Source organism: Anomaloglossus baeobatrachus, chromosome 9, assembly GCF_048569485.1.
Source record: "Anomaloglossus baeobatrachus isolate aAnoBae1 chromosome 9, aAnoBae1.hap1, whole genome shotgun sequence".
NCBI classification, from domain to species: domain Eukaryota; kingdom Metazoa; phylum Chordata; class Amphibia; order Anura; family Aromobatidae; genus Anomaloglossus; species Anomaloglossus baeobatrachus.
In genome coordinates, this window is record NC_134361.1 from 108889583 (window position 1) to 108900207 (window position 10625).

The 10625-nt window shown below is 44.7% G+C and overlaps 1 protein-coding gene across 1 annotated transcript in view; it reads right to left on the reverse strand.

Annotated features, from left to right (window-relative positions):
• Positions 1-6792, reverse strand: part of LOC142251279 (synaptotagmin-like protein 2) — a 152395-nt gene extending 145603 nt beyond the window's left edge. The window contains exon 1 of the mRNA XM_075323924.1: positions 6711-6792. The gene's annotated coding sequence lies outside the window, so the exon portion shown is untranslated. The remainder of the gene's footprint in view (positions 1-6710) is intronic.
• Positions 6793-10625: the final 3833 nt, after the last annotated feature.

Below are 10625 nucleotides of genomic sequence, written 5' to 3' on the forward strand. Positions count from 1 at the left end.
GCAGTTTTGTGACTAAAAAAACACATCAAAGCACGTGATAAAAACCGCACTGTGTGCACATTCCCTTAGAACTATTTTTATTCCAGAAAAAAGTGCAAAGACAAGAGACTGCTGATTGGCTGTATGGCTCATGTGACAAAGTCATGACAGCCCAGGTGGCGAGCGCAGGCTCTTTACATGGGAAAATACAGTAAATGAGAAGGGGTTGTGGAGGTAGACAACCCCTTTAAGTCTTTTCGAACTACTTTTAACGTGTACAGGCTTCCAAATACACAAAGTAGCTAAAAGAAATGACCGGTCCTATCTTTTGGCGGCTTCCTCCTAAGAAGGGTTATACAGAGCTCAGCATTCAGAAAACTGGTAGATCTGCAGTAGAGAAAGCATTCATTGTGTCAAAACTACAGCAAGCAGCAAAGTTAGTGACACATCACTGGAATCAGGGTCTCTGCACCTACATTATGCTGCTCTCAGATGAGGTAGCAAAATCCTGGAGACAGAGTCCCTTTAAGCCCTTCACGACCATGGACGGATATATCCGTCATGGAACATGTCCCGTTAAGCTCTGCCCCCTGCCGCGGGCAGGCGGCGGCGGTCGGCACACATATCAGCTGTTTTCAACAGCTGACATGTGTGCCTGCTAGCCGCGGGTGGAATCGCTTCCACCCGCGGCCATTAACCCCTTAAATCTCACTGCCAAAGTCTGGCAGCAAGATCTAAATTTGCGCGGCCATGTTTTTTACTTACCGCCTTACCCCACCGGAAGTCACGTGCGTAATCACGTGACTTTCGCTGGTTGCCATCGTAGCACAGGGTCATGTGATGACGCCTGCAGCTATGAAGTTTCACTTTCGTTTTCCCTCGGCCGCGAGCAGAGAGAAAAAGAAAGTGACTGAATCTGCTGTTTACAGCTGTATAGCAGTGATCAGCAGATAGATAAGAGCGATTGGATTGCTGATCGCTATAGGCCCCCTTTCCCACCATTGAAAATTAAAGGGTTAAAAAATAAATAAATATACACATATTTGGTATCACCGCGTTCAGAAATGCCCGATCAAAATATAAAATCAATTTATCTGATTGGAATTTTTTTGCCACTACGCCGTTTACCAAACGCCAAAAAGAAACGACAGCTCGAGACGCAAAAAATAAGCCGTCACTGAGCCATAGATCCCAAAAAATGAGAACGCTACGTGTTTCGGAAAATGGCGCAAAACGTGCGCCACGTTTATTGGACAAACTTGTGAATTTTTTTAACCCCTTAGATACAAGTAAACCTATACATGTTTGGTGTCTACAAACTCGCACCGACCTCAGGCATCATACCCACACATCAGTTTTACCATATAGTGAACACCGTGAATAAAACATCCCAAAAACTATTGTGCGATCACACTTTTTTTGCAGTTTTTCCACACTTGGAATTTTTTTGCTGTTTTCCAGTACACCATATGGTAAAACCTATGGTTTCATTTAAAAGTACAACTCGTCCCGCAAAAAACAAGCCCTCATATGGCAAGATTGACGGAAAAATAAAAAAGTTACGGCTCTCGGAAGAAGGGGAGCAAAAAACAAAAATGCAAAAACGGAAAGTGCCCCGGGGCTGAAGGGGTTAAGGCCTCAAATTGCAGCACAACTTTGGGTCTCATGACCTGAACTAATAGCATCAGTTATACCTGTGCGGCTGGTAGTTCAGGTTACATGACGACTAGTTATGTTGGGAATTGTATAGTGATGTACACACAGTGCAGTAATTGATATCCATATATGAAGAATGCTACGTACAGGATAATATCACTGATGTACATACAGCGCAGTGCATTATATACATACAGTCATGGCCGAAAGTGTTGACACCCTTGAAATTGTTCCAGAAAATGAAGTATTTCTCACAGAAAATTATTCAATTACACATGTTTTGTATCACGTTTATTTCCTGTGTGTGTATTGGAACAGCACAAAAAAAAATAAGAAAAAAGGCACATTGGACATAATTTCACACAAACCCCCAAAAATGGGCAAGACAAAATAGTTGGCACCTTTCCAAAATTTTCAACTTTGTTTCATTTATGTAATGCTTGTTCAAACTCCCCTGTGACAAGTAACAGGTGTGGGCAATATGAAAATTACACCTGAAACCTGATAAAAAAAAGAGACGTTGACTCAATATTTGCATTGTGTGTTTATGTGTGTAACACTAATCATGGAGAACAGAAAGAAGAATAAAAAGCAGCCTGAGGGATTCAAAAACAAAATTGTTGAAAAATATCAACAATCTCAAGGTTATAAGTCCAACGCCAGAGAACTTGATGTTCCTTTGTCTATGGTAATAACATAATCAAGAAGATTACAACCCATGACACTGTAGCTAATCTCCCTGGACATGGAGGGCAGAGAAAAATTGATGAAAGGTTACAACGCAGGATGGTCCGGATGGTGGATAAGCAGCCCCAATTAAGTTCCAAAGAAATTCAAGCTGTCCTGCAGGCTCAGGGTGCATCAGTGTCAGCACGAACGTTTGTCGACATTTGAATGAAATAAAATGCTATGGCAGGAGACCCAGGAGGACCCCACTGCTGACACAGGGACATAAAAAAGCTAGACTGCAGTTTGCCAAAATGTATGTAAGTAAGCCAAAATCCTTCTGGAAAATCATCTTGTGGGCAGACAAGACAAAGACAGAGCTTTTTGGTAAAACACATCATTCTACTATTTACCGAAAACAGAATGAGGCCTACAAAGAAAAGAACACAGAACCTATTGTCAAGTATATTGGAGGATCAAAGATGTTTTGAGGTTGTTTTGCTGCCTCTGGCACTGGGTGTCTTGACTATGTCCATAAAATCATGAAATCTGAAGATTACTAAAGGATTTTGGGTGGCAATGTAGTGCCCAGTGTTAGAAAGCTGCATTTACGTCCCAGGTCATGAGTCTTGCAGCATGACAATGACCACAAACATACCCCAAGAAGCCCCGAGAAATAGGATGGAAACAAAGTCCTGGAGAGTTCTCAAGTGGCAGCAATGAGTCCTGATCTAAATCCCATTGAACATCCATGGAGATATCTTATAATTGCTGGTGGAAGAAGTGCAGACTCAGCTTTTTATTTGAGGAAATTCACATCCTCAATTGGAGTAAGGATTTAGGAATTACAGCTCTTTAACAAGTAGCTGCCTCTTTGTCAAGGGACCAAAGGTAATTGGACAATTATCTCAAAAGCTCTTTAATGGGCTGCATGGGCTATTCCCTCATTAATCCATCATCCAATAGGCAGGTAAAAGGTCTGGAGCTGATTCCAGGTGTGGTATTTGCATTTTGAAGCTGTTGTTGCAAACCCACAACATGCGGTCAAAGGAGCTCTCAAAGGAAAAAAAAACAAACCATCATTTGGCTGAAAAAAAAATAAAATCAGCCAGAGAGCAGAAATGTGAGAAGTGGCCAAATCAAGTTAGGTAAATTCTGCAAAAAAAGAGCGCACTGGTGATCTTCGGAACTCAAAAAGTCCTGGACGTTCCCGGAAGACAGTGGTGGATGATGGCAGAATCCTTTCCTTGATGAAGAAATATCCACCCAAGCGAATAACACTCCAGGAAGTTGGTGCTTCAGTATCTAAGTCTACCATAAATAGAAGCCTTCATAAGAGCAAATACAGAGGGGTCACCACAAGGAGCAAACCATTAATCAGTCTAAAAAATAGAAAGATTTGACTTTGCAAAAGAAAAATCATAGAAAGAAACCAGCCCAGTACTGGAAAAGCATTAATATATAGGAATTACAGGCTCTACGACATATACTAGAGGTTCTTTGGGGATAAAGAATCATATAGTAAAGTAAATCCCAGCACTCAAAATGAAGGCAAAGGGGGAATAATGCAAAAGTGAATTTATTGACTAATACACTGCAAAAGGAACCTAACCAGAACAACAGCACCAACGTTTCGGCATAGAGCCTTTCTCAAGGTTGTTGCATCACTGGTCAGAGTAAGGAAACACGGGTCTGGAAGGACAACCGGAGGTTTGCAAATAAAGGTAAGGTTCCACACGTTTTTGCAGAGTATGCTCGTAGGTGAAGGGGTGACAGGATCACAATGTGAGGTGAGAAGACGCCTGCAGTGGAGATCCGGAACCGGCATCAGTGGCAAGGAGAGAGGCTGCAGCGGCGATGAAACTAAGATCAATCTGTACTAGAATGATGGGAAGAAGAAAGTATGGAGAAGGCTTGGAACAGCTCATGATCCAAAGCACAGCACCTCCTCTGAAACATGGTGATGGTCGGGCATGCAGGACTTCTAATGTCCGGGCATGTAAGGCTTCTAATGGCCTTGGTTCACTGGTGGTTATTGATGTGACTGAAGAAAAAAGTAGACAGATGAATTCTGAAGTGTATAGGGCGATACTTTCTGCTCAGATTCAGCCAAATGCAGTGAGGTTAATTGGATGATGCTTAACAGTACAGACAGACAATGACCCAAAACATACTGCAAAAGCCAAGAAGTGGAATATTCTCCAATTGCCGAGTCAACAACCAGATCTCAACCCCATCAAACATGGATTAACACAAGCTTAAGCTAAAACTTAAGGCAGAAAGACCCACAAACAAGTGACGACTGAGGTCAGCTGCCATAAAGGCTGACAAAGCATCACAAAAGAGGACACCCAGTGTCCGGTGACATCCATGGCTTTCAGGCTTCACGTAGTCATTGTCTGCAAAGGATTCTCTACAAAGTATTAAAAGTTTATTTATGGTAAAGTAAAGGTGTCCAGTTTCTTTTGAGCCCCTGTAATAATGAGGTTTTGTAGAAAAATTGTTGCAATTCCTAAACGTTTCACAGGATATTTTTGTTCAAACCCTTAATTAGTCCTGAAAGACTCTACTTCACTTACATCTCAGTTGTTTCATTTTAGATTAAAAAAAAAAAAAAAAGTGGCCTGCAGAGCCCAAATAACAACAATTCGGTCACTGTCCAAATATTTCTGGACTTAATTTTATAATATATTGTATACACACACACACACACATACTGTATATATATATATATATATATATATATATATATATATATATATACATACATATACATATACATATATACAGTACAGACCAAAAGTATGGACACACCTTCTCATTCATAGAGTTTTCTTTATTTTCATGACTCTAAATCTTGTAGATTCACATTGAAGGCATCAAAACTATGAATTAAACATGTGGCATGAAATACTTCAAGTGTGAAACAACTGAAAATATGTCTTATATTCTAGGTTCTTCAAAGTAGACACCTTTTGCTTTCATTACTGCTTTGCACACTCTTGGCATTCTCTTGATGAACTTCAAGAGGTAGTCACCGGAAATGGTTTTCCAACAGTCTTGAAGGAGTTCCCAGAGATGCTTAGCACTTGTTGGCCCTTTTGCCTTCACTCTGCGGTCCAGCTCACCCCAATCCATCTCGATTGGGTTCAGGTCTGGTGACTGTGGAGGCTAGGTCATCTGGCGTTTCACCCCATCACTCTCCTTTTTAGTCAAATAGCCCTTACACAGCCTGGAGGTATGTTTGGGGTCATTATCCTGTTGAAAAATAAATGATGGTCCAACTAAACGCAAACCGGATGGAATAGCATGCCGCTGCAAGATGCTGTGGTAGCCATGCTGGTTCTTTATGTCTTCAATGTTGAATAAATCCCCAACAGTGTCACCAGCAAAGCACCTCCACACCATCACACCTCCTCCTCCATGCTTCACGGTGGGAACCAGCCATGTAGAGTCCATCCGTTCACCTTTTCTACAAAGACACGGTGGTTGGATCCAAAGATCTCAAATTTGGACTCATCAGACCAAAGCACAGATTTCCACTGGTCTAATGTCCATTCCTTGTGTTCTTTAGCCCAAACAAGTCTCTTCTGCTTGTTGCCTGTCCTTAGCAGTGGTTTCCTAGCAGCTATTTTACCATGAAGGCCTGCTGCACAAAGTCTCCTCTTAACAGATATTCTAGAGATTAGAAGGCGTGTCCAAACTTTTGGTCTGTACTGTATATGTACATATATATATATACAGTATATATACTGTAATATTATATATATATATATATATATATATATATATACATACACACACACACGTACAGGACAATCCCCTCCTCCCCATTCCGTGCTCTCGCCCCGTGCTTACACCTTGCCCTGCAGGGATCCTATGTATCCGCGGTGTACGTGTGTCGCCTTCTCCTTAGTGACGCACATGACGATAACAATCTGGTGTATGATACATAATAGTGAGAAATGTCACACTCAGCCTTATACCTGCGCATACACTTTTCCCATATAATGTTTGGGGATCATAACTTGTGCACAGTGCGGCCACATTTACATTACAGCCATGTTTACAGACATTTTACTGCAGAAAAGTCTAAGAATTTGTAAAACTTAAAGCTATATGTAGCTTTATAAATAATATAAATACCTGGTCTCCTATGCCACAATCCCCCTATGACTAGGAGACGTTATGAATGTCGCATGGCTGACATAATCTATGCCCTTTTTATTCAGCACTCCTCCACTCATAACTTATATACACTACAGAGTGTAGGACCACCGTCTTATAGTCACCTATATGCAGAAGTGGTATAGTCCTGTAAAGTGCATTTTATGTATATGAGAATAAACCACTGCCAGTTAGGGGTGGTGCAGCTGAGTGACATGTCCCCTCTCTGTGCAGCCTCTTACCTGTGTGCTCGGCAGCAGGTGCGGACAGTGTGTGACCAGCCAGCACTGAGCACTGTCTCCGCGCCACACACCGGCCTGGAGTGCACGGATCTGGAGGCTGCGGCTGAGGAAACCCCGGAGGCCGGATCACTGAGCAGTGCCGTCTGGCTGCCGGCAGGGGCGCACTGTGCACACTGATGGACAGCTCACCTCAGGCGACGCTCAGCTCTGACTGCAGGGGGCGACAAACGCACAAAAAGACGTCTCCCCCTCTGCAGATTTTTCATCGTTTTCCTTTTCTTCGGATTTTTGTGCAAAATAGGGGAAAACCTTGCATCAATTAATCGTTTTCTGTGCACTACTATGCGGTTTTTTTTACACTATTTTGCAACAAAGCCATAACATTTTTGCAATGTTTCCACATTTTTTCAGTTTTTTTTTCACATTTGCCAAAAATTAAGCAACTTTGCAATATACTTGTTTGCTTTTTATTACCTAGGTTACTAGCCACCTCTGCACTTTTTCAGGGTGGTCTACTAAGCAAGAAGTGCAGCATTTACAAACTTTTCTATAGACCTTATGAGCGCAGCTCTGAAGCACAATGCATTTTTGGTCCCATCCAGTTTCAGCTTTGTCTGGTGGCAGTGTGTGAGAATGCACAGTACCGACAAGCGGCACAAAGCACAAGCAGGAGGGCACTATGCACTGTAACCAGTTTACTGTAACATTAGAAGTTCCTAACGTCAGTGTCGTAATGACTGCGGTCGCAGAGGTCACCACTGCGACCAGGCCCGGGGTGCAGGGGCCCGCTGGCCCCAGCCCGTGGTCCAGATAGATGTGTGTTGGAGGCTGTGTGTGACACTGACACACGCTGGTCAATGCCGACATGCCAGCGTCGCAGGAGGACGCCGGGGGAACGCAGGGTAGGTGAGTACCATGGCCACCAGTCGCATGGGACCCCTTCCAGGAGACAGCAGATCGGGCCCCGCAGGGAGCAGCAGATCACTGTCATTTGCTGCTCCTGTGGTGCACAGGCTCCAGCACAGGGCGGCCTCCCCTCCTGTGTGCTCTGTGTCCTGTCTACTCCCATCTTCACGACACAGAGAGAGGGGAGGGGCGCCTGCACTGCTGTGGGAGGAGAAGCTGCTTCTAAAGACCCTCTGAACTCCAGGAGGCCAAGAAGGAGTTGAGTATAATGTGAATCGTGTTATGTGCTGCCTGTATGTGTTATGTTTATGGTATGTGTGTCCTGTATAGTGTGCAATATGTAGCTTTGTGTCTATTTGTGTATACTATCTGTCTGTGTATACGGTCTGTCTGTGTATACTATCTGTCTGTGTGTACTGTCTGTCTGTGTGTACTGTCTGTCTGTGTATACTGTCTGTGTGTACTGTCTGTCTTTGTATACTATTGTGATGCCCTGGAAAATCCAGGTAGTCACAGATAGGCCCCTGCATAACACCCTTCCCTCACTTAGGAAACACACAGCAGACCTGAAACCCTAGTCACCCCCCTTAGGGAAAGATAGACACACCAGTGGGCGGGACCAGGCAGTTGGACACGCCACCCAGGGGTCTAGACAGCCCGCGGCGGGAAAACAAGGAGACAAGTTTGTAGTTTAAGTTGAGAGGAGTGTGGGCTGGAGCTAGGTGTAGCTCCAGCAGAGGAGGTTCAAGTTGAACGGTGCCAGGGTAGGAGCCCTGGTGCCTTTGGCTAGGTGGCAGACGGTGGTCTCCGTCAGCAGGAGACGGGAAGACGGCTCGGCAGAACCGAGGTGGACCGGAACAGGGTTGTAGCCCGCTGGTACTGACACGGGGAACCGATCCGAAAACCGGAGCCCAAAGGGGGGTACTCGGATCCTGAAGCCAGGACCGGAAACCAACAGCCTGGTTAATTAACCGATTGAGGCCAGGACTAGAGGTCCTGTCCAACCCAAAGTCCTTCATAGAAGACAACAGCCCACCAATAGGGATAGGAGGTCACCGCCAGGGCCCATAGATTCCACGGGCCAGCGTCTGCGGGCACGGCTCCTTAGGCCACATCCAGCTGGGAGAGGACTTCTGAGTTCCAGACCAGGCAGTCCACCATACACAAAGTCAGTGCAGAGGAAAAGGACAGAGATCACCAGCCGGAGCGGGGGACTCTGAATGCAACCGGTCGCGGCGGCCGACCACCAGCACCTTGGTTTACCAAAGACTCATGTGTGTCATTTACTGTGAGTAACCAAAACGATCCCCTGTTGTTGCTATACCCTGCACAAGGACACTGGGCCCCGCGGCAACCATCCCTACCCACGGAGGGGTTAACATCCAGCTACCACTACACCTTCCCCGGGTGTCCCATAACAGCAGCGGTGGTGTCCCACCTCACCACACACCGTGGGTGGCGTCACGAACTTAATACGGCCTAGCCCGTACATCTTCGCCCCCCTTTTTATTCGGCATGCCCGCGAGACCACCGGGTCCGGAGACCCTCAAGCCTCGGCTGCTGGCATGGGGTGGCACACTATTTGTCTGTGTATACTGTCTGTCTGTATATACTGTATGTCTGTGTATACTGTCTGTGTATACTATTTGTCTGTGTATACTATTTGTGTGTACTATTTGTCTGTGTATACTGTCTGGGTATACTGTCTGTGTGTACTGACTGTCTGTGTATACTATGTCTGTGTATACTGTCTGTGTGTACTGACTGTCTGTGTATACTATGTCTGTGTATACTGTCTGTCTGTGTATACTATCTGTCCGTGTGTACTGTCTGTCTGTGTATACTATCTGTCTTTGTGTACTGTCTGTGTATATATCTGTGTATACTGTCTGTGTATACGATCTGTGTGTACTGTCTGTCTGTGTATACTGTCTGTGTATACTGCCTGTCTGTGTATACTATCTGTCTGTGTATACTATCTGTCCGTGTGTACTGTCTGTCTGTGTATACTATCTGTCTGTGTATACTATCTGTGTATACTGTCTTTCTGTCGGTGTATACTATCTGTCTGTGTATATTGTCTTTCCATCGTATCTGTCTGTCTGTACATCCATCCTGTCTGTCTGTCTATCCTATTTATCCATCCTAATTGACTGTCTGTATATCTGTCTATCCATCCATCCTATCTATACAAAATTCCATATGCCTCATTATGAAAGTAAACACATAGTACAATCGTTTTTTTGTTTTTTTGTTTTTTTTTTTACTGTGTGCGGCGTGGTGGAGGGCTATATACCAGGATGAGTGGGCTAGTCACACATCAGATGCATACACTCATACATCAGATCACACACCACATATTGCTCATAGAATCGCACCAGCACACACTCGCCACATCCAGTGATACCACTTACTTCCGGCCAGCAGGTCCCGGAAGCTCCACTGCGCATTGCATAGCGTTACAGGTCCTTAAGCCGCCCAGAAGCAATCAATATGGCGGGATGTGGTGAGTGTGTGTTTGATCTGATGTTTGTATTCCCCCGCAGGTCCAGATGCGCGCCGCTGCTCCCGGTCGGTGTCTGGTGAGTATGATCGCTGGGTCTTCTTTTTTGTGGTGTGTCTGCTTTATATAATGAAGTTTCCTGCAGTATCTTTAACTTTTTTAGCTGCATAGACACTTCATTATTGAACCACAACTAGGTCTTATTTTCGGGGGATGTCTTATATTTAGGCCTTGCTTGCTGAAAACTCCTGCTAGGTCTTATTTTCGGGGGAGGTCTTATTTTCAGGGAAACACGGTAATACCACCACTGTGCTCCTTACATGGTAAAATGCCTCCTTTGTGCTCTCTAGATGGTAATGTGACGCCGTGGCAAAGCCAGGTTGTCACAGAAAGAGTTAATCCTCCTTGGTAACCTGATCCCACACCGGTGCAGCAGGACAAACCACATCCCCCAGTGTAAGAGAAAAACAGAGCAGAGGGGAGGGGCTGGAGAAGAGTGTGTGGAG